Raw genomic sequence first — 14,724 nt, 5'->3', positions numbered from 1 at the left:
CAACATGAGGTGTGGCAGCTCAAGACAGCTTCCAAGAAGAAGACCCTCCATGGCGCTCCAATTAAGTGCCAGGACATCTTTAAAGCCTTACCTGACCAACAGGGACACATCAGAGTTGTTCTGACGAACGGCGTCGCTGGCATTGGAAAAACCTTCTCAGTGCAGAAGTTCACTCTGGATTGGGCAGAGGGCTTGGAAAACCAAGATGCCAGTCTTGTGTTCTGCTTTCATTCAGGGAGCTGAACTTGATCAGAGATGAGCAGTACAGTCTTCTAAAGCTGCTCCATGTTTTCCATCCAACATTACAGAAGGTCACAGCAGAGAAGCTCGCTGTCTGTAAAGTTCTGTTCATCTTTGACGGCCTGGATGAAAGCAGACTGTCACTGGATTTCAAGAACAACGAGGTTGTGTCTGATGTCACTCAGAAGTCATCAGTCAACGTGCTGTTGACAAACCTCATCCAGGGGAATCTGCTTCCCTCAGCTCTCATCTGGATAACTACACGACCTGCAGCGGCCAATCAGATCCCTCCTGCATGTGTTGACAGGGTAACAGAAATACGAGGCTTCACTGACGCCCAGAAGGAGGAGTACTTCAGGAGGAGAGTCAGTGATGAAGAGCTGTCCAGCAGAATCATCTCACACATCAAGACATCCAGGAGCCTCCACATCATGTGTCTAATCCCAGTCTTCTGCTGGATCACTGCTTCAGTTCTGGACCACATGTTGACTACAGACCAGAGAGGAGAGCTGCCCAAGACCCTGACCGACATGTACTCACACTTCCTGTTGGTTCAGACAAAGAGGAAGAAGCAGAAGTATGGTGAGGGACGTGAGACGAGTCCACAGGAGCTGATGGAGGCTGACAGGGAAGTTCTTCTGAAACTGGGGAGGCTGGCGTTTGAACATCTGGAGAAAGGAAACATCATGTTCTACCAAGAAGACCTGGAGCGGTGTGGTCTTGATGTCACAGAGGCCTCGGTGTACTCAGGAGTTTGTACAGAGATCTTCAAAAGAGAGTGTGTGATCTTCCAGAAAACAGTCTACTGCTTTGTTCACCTGAGCATTCAGGAGTTTCTGGCTGCAGTCTACATGTTCCACTGTTACACAAACAGCAACACAGAGGTACTGGAGGACTTCCTGGGAAAAATATATGTTCATTCATCCCTGGATGTCTTCCTGTGGAGAGCCATGGAGAAATCCCTTGAAAGTAAAAATGGCCACCTGGACCTGTTTGTTCGCTTCCTTCATGGCCTCTCTCTGAAGTCCAACCAGAGACTCTTAGGAGGTCTGTTGGGTCAGACAGACAACAGTCCAGAAATCATCCAGAGAATCATCAACAATCTGAAGGAGATGAACAGAGATAATATCTCTCCTGACAGAAGCATCAACATCTTCCACTGTCTGATGGAGATGAACGACCAGTCGGTACATCAGGAGATCCAAGAGTTCCTGAAGTCAGAGAACAGATCAGAGAAGAAACTCTCAGAGATCCAGTGCTCAGCTCTGGCCTACATGCTGCAGATGTCAGAGGAGGTTCTGGATGAGTTGAATCTGAAGAAGTACATCACAACAGAGGAGGGACGACGGAGACTGATTCCAGCTGTGAGGAACTGCAGAAAAGCTGAGTAAGTCCAGATGTGATAAACTTTAAAGATCAGTGTAGATTAGTAGTTTAGTTCTGCAAATATACACACTATGAATTATTCTTAAAGGGACTGATTGTAACTTTTTAAGCGTATAAATGTACCGGGTCGGGACACATGCGCGCTCGCGTGTGGCCGGCGTCCCCGCTCCTCTGCCTGCCTTCACTCAGACAGCGCACGTTCTTGCGTACTCGCTCCACCTCTAGACGTGAACGCGCGCTCACTCCACACTGCAGAAGAGTTAGTTTAGCTCTGAGAATATCTAGTGAATGTACAGTGGACGTTTGTGCAGAAATAACTGCTGCAGCTCCTCCAGACCAACAGAGGTTTCCCGTGTCTTGTGAAGTGACGGGGCTCCGCAGAGAGAAACCTTGTCGTCTCGTTACCGACCGGGTGCCGGTGTCTCCCTGCTCTCTCCGGCTGCGGGCGGAGGGACACGAGTTTCTCGCTGCGGAGCCCCGCTTTCTCAGCCTGCGCTGAGGCAGGAGAAGCAAACACAGTATCAGCAATGATTCATGGAGAGACCTCCGTCTGGTCAGCTAACATTACTGCCAAGCAGCTGAAATATAGAGTGATATTGTGGTTTTAGCTGACGTGTGTCGTCTCACTGTTTTGAGCGATGCTCTTTCAAGTCTATGTAGAGCGAGCAAGCGCGAGCTCGACACTGACTTTCGTTGATTTCACGGCCACAGGTGTCGCTGTTAAGAAGCATTTCTGAAAGTTACAAATAGTCCCTTTAAAATATAATATTCTTATAAGTGTTCCACGTGTTTATTACATAAATATGTCAGTTATATTTTACAGTTTTTTCTTATTTATCGTTTTGGGTGATGGAAATGACATGTGAACCTGGTAAAACAAATTAAAAAAACAAAGAGATCAGCTGGCTGGTGGAGCGCTGGGTCTAACCGGTGAAACGTCAGCAACAGAACGTTTATTGTGAGTCGGGGCGGTCCTGGGATCCGAGCCCTGGTGCTGGGGTTTGCACTGGCTGAATTTGAGCTAACTGCTAACTGGGGGTACGTCTCCTGGAGCTGCCGCACACTCTACTGCCGGCGAAGCAGCCTCCCGGCGGCGGGGAGGATGAGGCGGGGGTGCGAGTCGATTTCTCGTTTCTACTTCTTCTAATTTAATCCAGACAGTGCAGTGTCCGTTCAGAGCATGTCTGTTCAGAACGGGCTGCTTGGCTTGGGGTGTTGCTGCTTGCAGCTTTCTCGAGAACCGCTCGTACAAACAACTTCAGACTCTACATTGTGCCTCCTTGGGTCCTGAGCAACACACCTGCCATGACATAGTTGCATCACACACCTAAGTCACGGCTACTCACGGTTAGGAAGACCAGTGAAATACACTCTGTATCACAGAAAAAACTGACCCCGGTAGCTGTTACTGACAGTAAGAAACATCGATTCAATACGATACCCTGCCTAAATATCTCGATACCGATACTGAAACAATAACACAGCAAAAATCTAAAACATCAGGAAAAGTAATGGAATAATAGATGACACTACATGGAACTTAAAATCATTTTTTTATTAATTAATAATGTTTAAATGTAACAATTTATTCATTAAAAAAATTAAATGGTAAGCAGTAATCTGATGTTCCCTATACTTAAGTTTATGTGATTTCTTTGATTCTTTCTTATTTTTCTAATGCACACATATTTACATTTCATCTGTATTCTTACTTTATTTTTTTTATAGCTTATCTATGTTTTTTATATATTTTTATTCTAAAATGGAACAAATGACAAAACGCCATGCAGTCATCAAAATATCTAATTATATGAATGTTTAATTATGTACAGGTCTAATATTATTACGCGATTTATTTAATTTCTCTACCGTTCGGCAGCAGTCACTGAATTTTCCCATTTATGGATGTGAACCTGACAGCAGAAGGTAGCTAGTAAAGAGAGTTCATCTTTCTCAACTGTATTATTATTACTTATTCACTGAGTTTTAAAAATGCTTTTCTAATCAAGAAGGCCTCAAGCTAACTTTGTGGAGACAGACCTGGGATCAGATCACACTGACAGACTGGACATTAGGGAAGCCTCAATGTAACAGTTCTCTCTCTTCATCTGCAAGATTAAAGAAAATCAAAGATTAAAAATCTGCAGGTTTGAGAGAGAGTGATTAGAATTATTGTTTCATGTCAAACAGTGAGATAAGATTAGCTGAACCACTGAGATAAGATTAGCTGAATGCTGATGTGAGGATCAAATGTTAATCAAGTATATATCAATCTGTCAAGTCATCAAATGCATGAAGTAAATATAAACTGTCCTCTTTCATAATAACATATTTTGTAATTTTTGTGTCATGACAGACTTTCTGGCTGTCTGATGTCAGATACTCACTGTGAAGTTGTGGCCTCAGCTCTGAAGTCCAACCCCTCCCATCTGAGAGAGCTGGACCTGAGTAAAAACAACCTGAAGGATTCAGGAGTGAAGCTGCTGTCTGCTGGGCTAAAGCATCCAAACTGTAAACTGGAGAATCTGAGGTCAGTTCACTGACTGTAGCTTATGTAGTTTGTACACACACTCTCTACACACTGGTTCTGCTCAAGATGACTCTAGAGAAGGACTTTCACGTTTTTGCGTCGGCCACCGTAGCTCTCCAACACGCTTGGCACACGGGAGAGTCTTCAGTTGGTTGCAATCTCCTTACGTCACTGCTAGACACCGCCAGATCTTACACGCTGGACCTTATTTCAGGCATCTTACTAAAAATCCATTGACTTCCAGACGAGGGAGCAGGAAGTGCTAAAATGCCAACTCTTTTCTGGGTTTTAGGACTCATTCCTATAGCACTATATTTGAACATGTCTAAAGGTGCAGCACTCTTCAAAAAACACGTACTGCACCAACTTAAAGGTACATAATTGATGATTATGAACGTCACCATCAAATTAGAGGTTTCTATGGTTCTAAGTTATTCCCACATTCTTATTGACAGCAGATCTAACTGTGCTCTGTTTTCATGTCAGCATTGTCAAATTATTTGAAGCCGCAGACATTTCAATTGCAACAAAAAACAAATAAATATACTGCATCAGAAACATCTTTGCAGGTTCATATTTTTTTCAAGTCTATCTCAATACAATACTCACATGTTCATATGTACATTCATAGAGTTATTGATGTCTGTCATTATTCCTTACGTCTGTGAAGCAATCCCAGTATAACCTGAGTGTTACGAGATGAGGACTAAATCCACAGTCTTGTTCTGTGTAAAATGACCTGTAAAGTTGATCTTAAACTAATCGGTGGCTTCAGCAGACTGAGTTAGATGTATTAGGGCTGGGGACTTGGAGAAAATCAAATATCACAATATTTTTGACCAAATACTTCAATATCGATATTGCGACGATATTGTAGGATTGACCGTTGGTGCTTTCACAAAATATTTACAAAATTAGATTTTTGATAAATAATCATCACTAATGTGGATCTCTTGACTAAGTGTAAATGACAAATAATAGAACAGCTACAACAGTCTGGTAAGTTCAGAAAATTACATCTCTTTACTGTAATGTAGCCTTTAAAACCAGGAAAAGACAACACTTATGCCATATCACGATATTACGATATCAAAAATCTAAGATGATATCTCGTCTCATATCACAATATCGATATGATATCGATAAATTGATCAGCCTTAGTATGTCTCCAGTCAGTATGTTGTGTTTGACAGTTTCCTTGTTGAGCTGCAGGAGGATTAGTAACACAAAGAGGGAATTTGGTACTAAACAGTCTGTAACTTTGGTAAACACTAGGGGTGGGGAAAAAAAGTTCATTCACCTATGTATCGCAATTTTGTTTTTCACGATTTTGAAATTGATTTTTTAATGCCAGAATAGATATATTTGCTTAATTTGAGTCTATGTGGAAGTAGAAGGAAGATACCGCTTTTATTGTTGTAGTCTGAGTAACGTGAGGTCATATCCGTTCCAACCAAAACAAACCACAGCAAGCCAAAACGAGAAAGTATAAAACGTTGGCGGGTCTGCGTGGATACGACCTGCACCCTCACATTTTAAATCCAGCGTGGTAAACACTACACATCCAGTTAAGTATGGAAACACTTTGGGTTTCACACATTGCAGGTAAAGCAGAGCTAGACATCATGGCTAAAGCTACATGCTAACTCTGTCACGGACAGGAAAAGTTATCGTATGGCGGTAACGTGCGGTAGAGCCGACCGTCACTCTAGTCTCCGTGGTCAAATGGGCCGACGCTACAACTGTAGAACACCCATACACTGACATTTATGTTAAATGCATTCAAACGGCCCCGATGGAGCTGACCATGGATGGATAAAGAGAACGGAGCTGACGGGAGCGCTAGAGACCACCTTGGAGAAGTTCGAGGAAGTAGACACGTGTGACTACGTCTGATTTTCAAAATAAGGTGTTAACAAAGGGAACTGTACATACAAAATACATATATGGAATTAAGATTGATTGGATTATATTCACCAGAAATCTAAAACATTACATGTACCTTATAAATTAAAAAGAAAATACCACTAATTTTTGAGGGAAATGTCTTTATTCTTTGATTTTTGGGTTGCTGGAAAACATTTAATAAATAATGCCTAACAATGACTGATATATTTGACTTCAGGATATCTCTGACTACATACATGCTGAAAATCAAGCATTTTTTTTTTTTTTTCAAAGGTATTTTTTGGGGGCATTTTTTAAGCATTTATTGATAGGACAGTGGATAGAGTCTTGGAAAGGGGGAGAGAGAGAGATGACATGCGGAAAGGTCCACAGGCTGGATTCAAACCCGTGTCCACCGCGGCTAGGACTGAGGCTTGGCCATACATGGGCGCCCGCTCTACCAACTGAGCTAACCAGGCGCCCAAAAAATCAAACATTTTTATTGTATTAATTTAGATATTTTCCAAAGTAAAACTCCCTAGAAGTGTATGATTCAACTTTTTCCCATGGTCCAGTGTTAAAAAAGTTAACAAATCGCAAAATAGAATCACAATACTGAAAAATCACAATACATATCTAATCATGATTGTATCGCATCAGGAATTTGTTGAATCATCCCAGCCCTAGTAAACACCCACTTGATTTGTCGGACTCACATGGCTGAATCTTCATATTAGTTTCAGTTGAACTTAGGAAGTCATTTCTTACAGTGTAGCTGTGTTATGAAGGGACCACTTCACAGGAGGAATGATTACTGCCACCAATAACTCTTTTAATGTACATATATGTATATATGTGACTGTTGTTTTAAGACACACTTGAACAAATGTGGGCCTTTCCTGTAAATTACATAAAACCTGCTAAGCTCCCAGATACAGTGAGAAGAAGGCCATGTAATAAATGAAATAATGAAGTCCAACAAGTCTGATTTGATATTGATCCTCTAATTCCAGACTTGACTGAGATCAGCAGCATGTTATTGATGTGTGTTGACATGAACAGGTGTATGAATGTTGTGGTGACATTTGGATGATGTCTGTAGAAGGCTGACATTATGATGATCCACAATAACATAATGACAAAGTCACTCTACTCACTTTAGAGAAAGGCTAATTGATTAGGACATAGTAATGTAGAGCTACACATTTAAAACCTGAACACATCTGATTGGATTATAAAGTGATTTTTATCTTCATCATTTATTCTTTATTCAGATTGAGGGGCTGCAGTTTGTCAGAGATCAGCTGTGCTTCTCTGGCCTCAGCTCTGAAGTCCAACCCCTCCCATCTGAGAGAGCTGGACCTGAGTAACAACTACTTCCTGCATGATTCAGGAGTGAAGCTCCTGTGTGGTTTTCTGGAGAGTCCACACTGTAGACTGGAGACTCTGAGGTCAGACACCATTTTTTACTTCTGTACTGAGATTAATATGATGTGAAAGTTGTGGTTACACTAAACTGCAGACATAAGGCTGATATTATACTGATCCACACTGAGTATCTTAATGCTAAAGTACATTTTCTTCTTCAGTGGTTTAGTCCATTGACTGTGGCAGAGCAATGTTGAGCTACACATGTAAAACCATAATATATTAGACTTGACTTTCATTATTTTAAAATAAATTATATAAAAATACATAAATATGAAGAATAAATAAATAATCTCTATTTCAGCAAATATAGTCAGTATTTGCTTTGTCTATAAATGTTATGAAGCTATATGATGCTTATACTGACTGAATAGTTTAAACTGAAGATGCTTTGATTTTATGACTCAACTATTCCTAATATATATATATTCAATATATTCAGAGTTCATTCACTATATTCAGAGTTTCATTCAATATATTCAGAGTTTCATTCAATATATTCAGGATTTCATTCCATATTCTCGCATTTCACATTATATATATAATAATTTCCTGAACGGCATGCCATAATATATATATATATATATATATATATATATATACAGAGAGAGAGAGAGAGAGAGAGAGAGAGAGAGAGAGAGAGAGAGAGAGAGAGATGAGTTTTGTTCACATTTCTCCAAAATCCATCCTGACATATTTGACATCTTTGGAAACTTTGAGGCTTGAGTTGAATCTTGAATCAATTTCTGTGTTTTTTATTTGTGTTTGGCTGCACAACATGAGTTTGTATAGATGGATCCACTGGTGGAGCTGTCAGAGTTCAAGAGGTGAAGTCACTACGTCTTTATTGAAGTAGCAGCACGTTGTCATTAATATTAATTCAATTCAATTCAAATCAATTAAATGTATTATCTCCACAATGGCCGAAGGCCTAGGAAGGAGGTTATGTTTTCACCGGCATTGGTTTGTTGGTTTGTTTGTTGGTTTGTTTCACTTTTGTATTTTACAGTTTTTAACCTGCATCCTGTTGGCTTCAGGGGTTAGGAGTTTACATTTTCTAAACTTCTACATTCTAAACCTTCTTCAGTTCTGAACACATTATTAAACATTGAATGATTTCAAGGAGGAACGTTGTCTTATAAACTTACATGATTTGTTCTTTATTCAGATTGTTGAGCTGCAGGTTGTCAGAGATCAGCTTAGCTTCTCTGGCCTCAGCTCTGAAGTCCAACCCCTCCCATCTGAGACAGCTGGAGCTGAGTGACAACAAGCTGCAGGATTCAGGAGTGAAGCTCCTGTGTGGTTTTCTGGAGAGTCCACACTGTAGACTGGAGACTCTGAGGTCAGTTCACAGACTCTCTGTTACAATTATAGATCTTATATGTTTAATTAAAAATTGAACCTGATTTATGTACAAACATAACTTATATCCATAAAGTTGTTAATGTCCTTTTCTACGTATTTTCATGTTTCTTGAACTAAATTCGGTCTGCAGTCACTACAGACTTGTCCACTGTTAGTTGTTAAAGTAAATTCATGTTTATTATTTGTGGTAAATGGTCACATCTGGATACAGAAGATCCTCTGAACTAATATCGGTTTTAAATTGATCAAGTTTAGTAAATGAAGTAGAAATATTTATCTGGTTTCTGTTTGTTTCAACGTATTCCACAAGTAATGTCTTATCATTGATATTGAACCTTTGGCACACACACAGAGATGAACACAGAAATCAGCAGCCTGTTATTGATGTGTGTTGACATGAATAGGTGTATGAATGTTGTGGTGACATTTGGATGATGTCTGTAGAAGGCTGACATTATGATGATCCACAATAACACAATGACAAAGTCACTCTACTTATTTTAGGGAAAAGATCATTGATTATGACATAGTGATGTTGAGCTACACATTTAAAACCTGAACACGTCTGATTGGATTATAAAGTGAATTTTATCTTCATCATGTATTCTTTATTCAGATTGTGGGGCTGCAGTTTGTCAGAGATCAGCTGTGCTTCTCTGGCCTCAGCTCTGAAGTCCAACCCCTCCCGTCTGAGAAAGCTGGATCTGGGTAATAACAACCTGAAGGATTCAGACGTGAAGCTGCTGTCTGATCTTGTGAAGAGTCCAGACTGTAGACTGGAGACTCTGAGGTCAGTAGAGGGTCGGAGTCGGTCCATGCTGGTTTCAGCAGTATTGTTGTGATGTGTTTCCTCAGTTAAGCTGTGAGAGTAGAACGGTGACACACACAGAGAGAGAGAACAGTCAGCCAATCAGATCAGCCAGAAGCTTGTTGTGATCATGTGTTAGAGTTGATGTGAAGAAGATGTTGTTGTTGTGTTCATGTCTCCAGGAAATAAAGCTGGATTACAGCTGACAGCATCACAACATGTATAGAGACAGTGGTCCTCAGCCATCAAACTGTCGTACCATCAGATCTGATCAGAAAGTCTTTATTCTCTCAATGATCAGTTCATCTTCGTCACAGCTCTGAGCTCAGTCTGACTGAAGCCTCAAATCACTGGCTCTTATTTCATAGAACCATGGTTACATTTAGTAACCATGATGTAGTCTGCCCAAAGAGTTCTTAAAGGAGGGTAACGGGATGAGGGTGTGGAGTTTTAGTGTCTTTATTAACTCGTTCCAGTCACTAGGAGCAGCAAACTGGAATGAGTGACTACCAGAGGAGGTGCAGACTTTAGGAACGACCATACTGATGAATTTGCTAGAAGATAAATTGCGGTTAGTGTTGGAGATATTGAGTAGTGATATGGAGATTGGTTCTGCCAGTGATAGTTTTATAAATGAACTGTGTGCTGCATCACTGACTGACAGCTGATGAAGGGAGTCTCTGTAAACACTGATTCATGACTTCAGTTCTCTTCTTGTCTCATCAGATGGCACCGAAGGTGGTCTCTGTCAGAGTCTGAGTGATCAGAAAAGTGGATGTGTTGAGAGAATCAGCTGTCTCCTGATAATCCACAGAGGTTCACCACCTGGACCTGGATCTTATTTTGTCTTCTTTTTATTCATTCATTTATTCTGAACCCAAAATGCCTCTGCAGAATAGTTCAGTTTATGACAACATAACTGTAGATTAACACATTTAAATAGATCTTTCTGCTTTGCTTTGTGTCACAGCTCCACTCTGTGGAACGATGGAGTTTTGCTGTTTATTTCCACATATTTGTAAATAACAGTGGAAGTTAATATAGTTATCGTATTAAAACCAAGCCCTCAGGACGAGCGCCTAGCTTTGAGGTCCTAAAAGTTGTAAAATGCACTTATAGCTGAATCCAGAGTTATTTTCCTTCCTCCGTTCATGTGAATGAGACCCAGACCGAGGCTGGAGCGAGGGCTGGGAGGAGGAGTTAAAGGAAACACTACTGCTCCTGCTCTATGGGCCCGATGGATGAGGAAGATCACCGGATGATCCGCGTACTTTATCACTCGGCAGTCGATCCATTTTGTCTTCACGCTCCACTGAGCAACTCATAGAAATGAATGTGAGCCTCCGACGCTGTATCCAGTTCTCTTTATACATCCATGATTAAAACCAATACCAGCCATTTCTCATATTATCAAAGATAAATATTTGCTTGTAACAAACAGAAAGAATCAGATCAAATCTGAATTCAGTCGAGGCTTCACTTAAATTTCTAAACTGACTACAAAAACATTATGTCTGGATTTTGGTTGAAAGTCAGCACCTTCATATTTTATATAACGTTTGATATGAAAAAAAACAAAACAGAACTGATTAACATACGTACTCTAGATTTTAGATTCACTAATCATATACGTACAGGAAAATTCCTGTTTTTTGTGTAACTCTGCCAGTTTTCACGTTACATGACTAAAAACGGACACATAAAGTCGCCCGTGGAGCTTTTTCCTCTCAGAAATCTGTGTTGAAGCGGTCGATATCACCACCGTTCATGTTCTGTTGTTCCTGCTTGAGCTGCTTTCTGCCAGCAGATGTCACCGTTCCCTCTGTTTTACCACAAAGGAGGTTTATCTGAATGGATGCAGTGAACACTGAACTAATGATGTGAATGCTTTCTTTCTGACTGACTTGGTTTTGTAAAGGTTAAGTGTCATCATTATGTAGTTAAACTTGATTTAAAATTATGTTAACTGGATTTGAAATTAAACTCAGCACACTAGTTGCACAAACGCCCACTTGGACTAAATTCTTGTTTTTTTCTTTTCAAAGAGAAAACTATTATTTATTTCATCAATGTTTAAGTATTTTGAGTTAACTAATTTGAAATAAGTTAGCTAACTTTGCAATGTTAACAAAGAAATGTAGCTAACGTTAGTGTTAACGGTCACTTGCATTTTTTTTAAAAACTTAAACATGTTTCTGTGTTTTTTTGTCCACATTTTGAGATGAACAAATATCTGTTACTGCACTGGACAGTGACCTCATCGTTGTAGTAAAGATGAGACTGTAGGTATTTTGTCATATTAGTATTCGAAAACTGTCTTTGACAGAACCTCTTTAACATCTCACACAATAAATAAAAGTTCACAGTGTTCCTCAGCAGGGAGATAAAACTGCATGTTCACATGTTATAATAAGTGCAGGAGTATATTCTAGTATACGTTATAGTCCCAGTAGCTACAGTTTGTGCCTCTCATGTCTGACCTTTCAACTCAAGTCACAGAGCTAAGCAGACTATTTTCTGACTATCTTTGAAAAATCCATAAAGTCCGTCATCAGCAACACTTAGAGCTGTTTTGAAGACTCCACAAAGACTCTTCTGAAGATCTGGTGCAAAATAAAAACACATTTTAATCACTTTCCCAAGCTGTGATTGTATTTCTAAATCCAGGTTGCTGGAAATGGCCCGTCCTTGCTCTTTTCTGTAAAACACAAGCAAAACGTCCACACCTTTTCTATGATATTGGAATTGTATATTGGAAGAAACATCAATATAAACAATTGTTACTCATTTGATAATATATTACATTTTAAAATTCTGCTTCACATTGTACTAATTGAGCAATAAGATGTGTCATTTCTGGCTACAATCTGTGTGCTTGGATTATAAAAAAGAGTTGCAAAGTGTCAACTCAGGAAAATGGCTGAAATTATTTTTCATTTTACAATAGACAGAATAATTTTTCATCCAGATATTCAGAAGAATTTTATTTGTATAAGTCTATAAAAGAAAACAGAACAGAAAAAATACTTATGTTTTATACTAAATAGATTTATTACCATGATTTAAAGATAAAGCTGAGATCTCTCCATTCCTACACCACCATGTTCTTGTTTGGTTGGCTTCGGCTATGTTACTAGATTAGGTTATACACCCTTCATTCACCACACAACCACTCATCCATCTGCTGACAAACTGATACCACTGATTCACACACCTCATCACCTCACTGTGGTTTATTGGTTATTGTATGTTTAATAATAAACTTGCACACCTCTCTTGTCATGGCTCATGAGCCAGGTCATGACACTCATAAACACATCAAGTTAAAAAGCACACGCACACGCACACGCACACGCACACACACACACACACACACACACACACACACACACACACACACACACACACACACACACACACACACACAGATGCTGGTTTCCTTGTTCTAGTTTATTTAGTCAGGCTGTCAGTGACATCTGCTGGTTGACAGAAGCACATACACAATGTGACTCCGACTGGATGAATCAGCCTTTCATACACTGATTTCACTAAATGATCAGGTGAATGAAAATTCGGTGGGATATTTTTGAATAATATTTGTTATTTAATTGATCGCAGGTGTTTCCTTTTGGTCAGGTTGTAGTTGGGAGGAGCAATATGAGGTCACCAAACTTTTTCACCAACCTTTTACTATTAAACAACAATTATTGGTGACTGTAAAAAAAACTAAATAAAAGTAGGCTATCCCCCCCCAGGAGCAAGAAATCTGCAATTACCATAGTAGGAAAAGGCCACGGTGTTACTAATAGCATTAACGATGGCTAAGTAAACTAAACTAAGTAAAATACGTACGGAACACGCATCACAAACGTCACTAACAGAACATCCACATAACCCAACAACACTTTAGGACACGAGCACCGGTCTCCTGGTTGAAAGTCCTGTGTTTGTTGGATCCATGCACCTCTCCTCCTCCCCTCCATCAGCAGTGTTTCTCACTTTTTATTCTATATGCCACTAGCTATGTGAGTGCAGCACATCACGCCGTACTGTGTCATTCATTCTCCATGTGGTGCGACCGGCCTGACATACTGTACCGGCATGGGCAGCAGCCGGTAATGTGATAAACCGGTGTTATTCAGGAGAGTGGAGGAGATGTCAGTCAAACACAGTCCTGAGAAGAGCTCTAATCAAGGAAAAGTAAAAACACCTACAGTATAAAATGCATGTCAATGTAGAGACGAACAAGATATTGTAGAGATGATGTGATATTGATTTTAAAAGTACCCCTGTCTCAGTTAATCTAATTTAAATGTGTGTCATAATTTCTAAAAAAAGTAATTTCTATATTTATGTATACTTTTGTGGTACAACTGCTTTGTTAATCAAAAGCCTGGCAAATGTAAGCATGAACTGACCTGAGATCTGCTTTTGATATGGTTGAATCTCAGCCCCATAAGCACCGAGGTGTTCTTATGGGTATATTAACACTTTATCGTTGCTCCAGGTAATTATCAGATTATTGTTTTCATTTGTATTATTATTATTATTATTATTATTATTATTATTATAATTATTACTTTTGATGTTGCTGTTGTGGTTGTTCATTATTTTGTTCACTTGGACTGTGAAGCACTTTATTGAGAAGTATATGGTAATGGTTATCATTCATATTTGGTCAGTTTAATAATCCCTTAGCTGTATTAAAATAGCACATTTTATTCCAGGTGGGAAGCACAATGTGCTGCACAACGCGTGAGCAACCTCAGAAGTTTCAGCCACAGACACTATATTGATAGTGCAAAGATAAAACACTATACCTAAGTTATCACAATTTAAAACAGACACATAAACATGTAGGTAAAAAAAAAATAAAGAAGTAAGAATAGAACCAAATAATAATTAAGACCGGTAACCAGACTGAAAAACGCAGCTAAAAAGGACATTTTTCACTTTAGTTTTAAAGGACAATAGCGTCGGGCACACCTAACATGACTGGGTAGGATGTTCCAGCTGTGGCTCAGAGGGTAGAGCAGGTCATCCACCAATCGATCCCTCCTCCAGTCACCTGTCGAAGTGT

The 14,724-nt window shown here is 39.6% G+C and overlaps 1 long non-coding RNA gene across 1 annotated transcript; it reads left to right on the top strand.

The window, feature by feature from the left end:
• Positions 1-7,433: 7,433 nt before the first annotated feature.
• LOC119488651 lies at positions 7,434-10,795 on the top strand. Its single transcript, XR_005207001.1, has 3 exons — positions 7,434-7,494; positions 9,453-9,626; positions 10,371-10,795. It is a non-coding gene; the product is annotated as an uncharacterized LOC119488651 (long non-coding RNA).
• The last annotated feature ends 3,929 nt before the right edge of the window (positions 10,796-14,724 follow it).

The sequence above is a fragment of the Sebastes umbrosus genome, chromosome 5 (genome assembly GCF_015220745.1).
Source record: "Sebastes umbrosus isolate fSebUmb1 chromosome 5, fSebUmb1.pri, whole genome shotgun sequence".
Lineage (NCBI taxonomy): Eukaryota > Metazoa > Chordata > Actinopteri > Perciformes > Sebastidae > Sebastes > Sebastes umbrosus.
The sequence above is the reverse complement of the archived record's forward strand: the minus strand, read 5'-3'. Positions and strand labels throughout refer to the sequence as shown.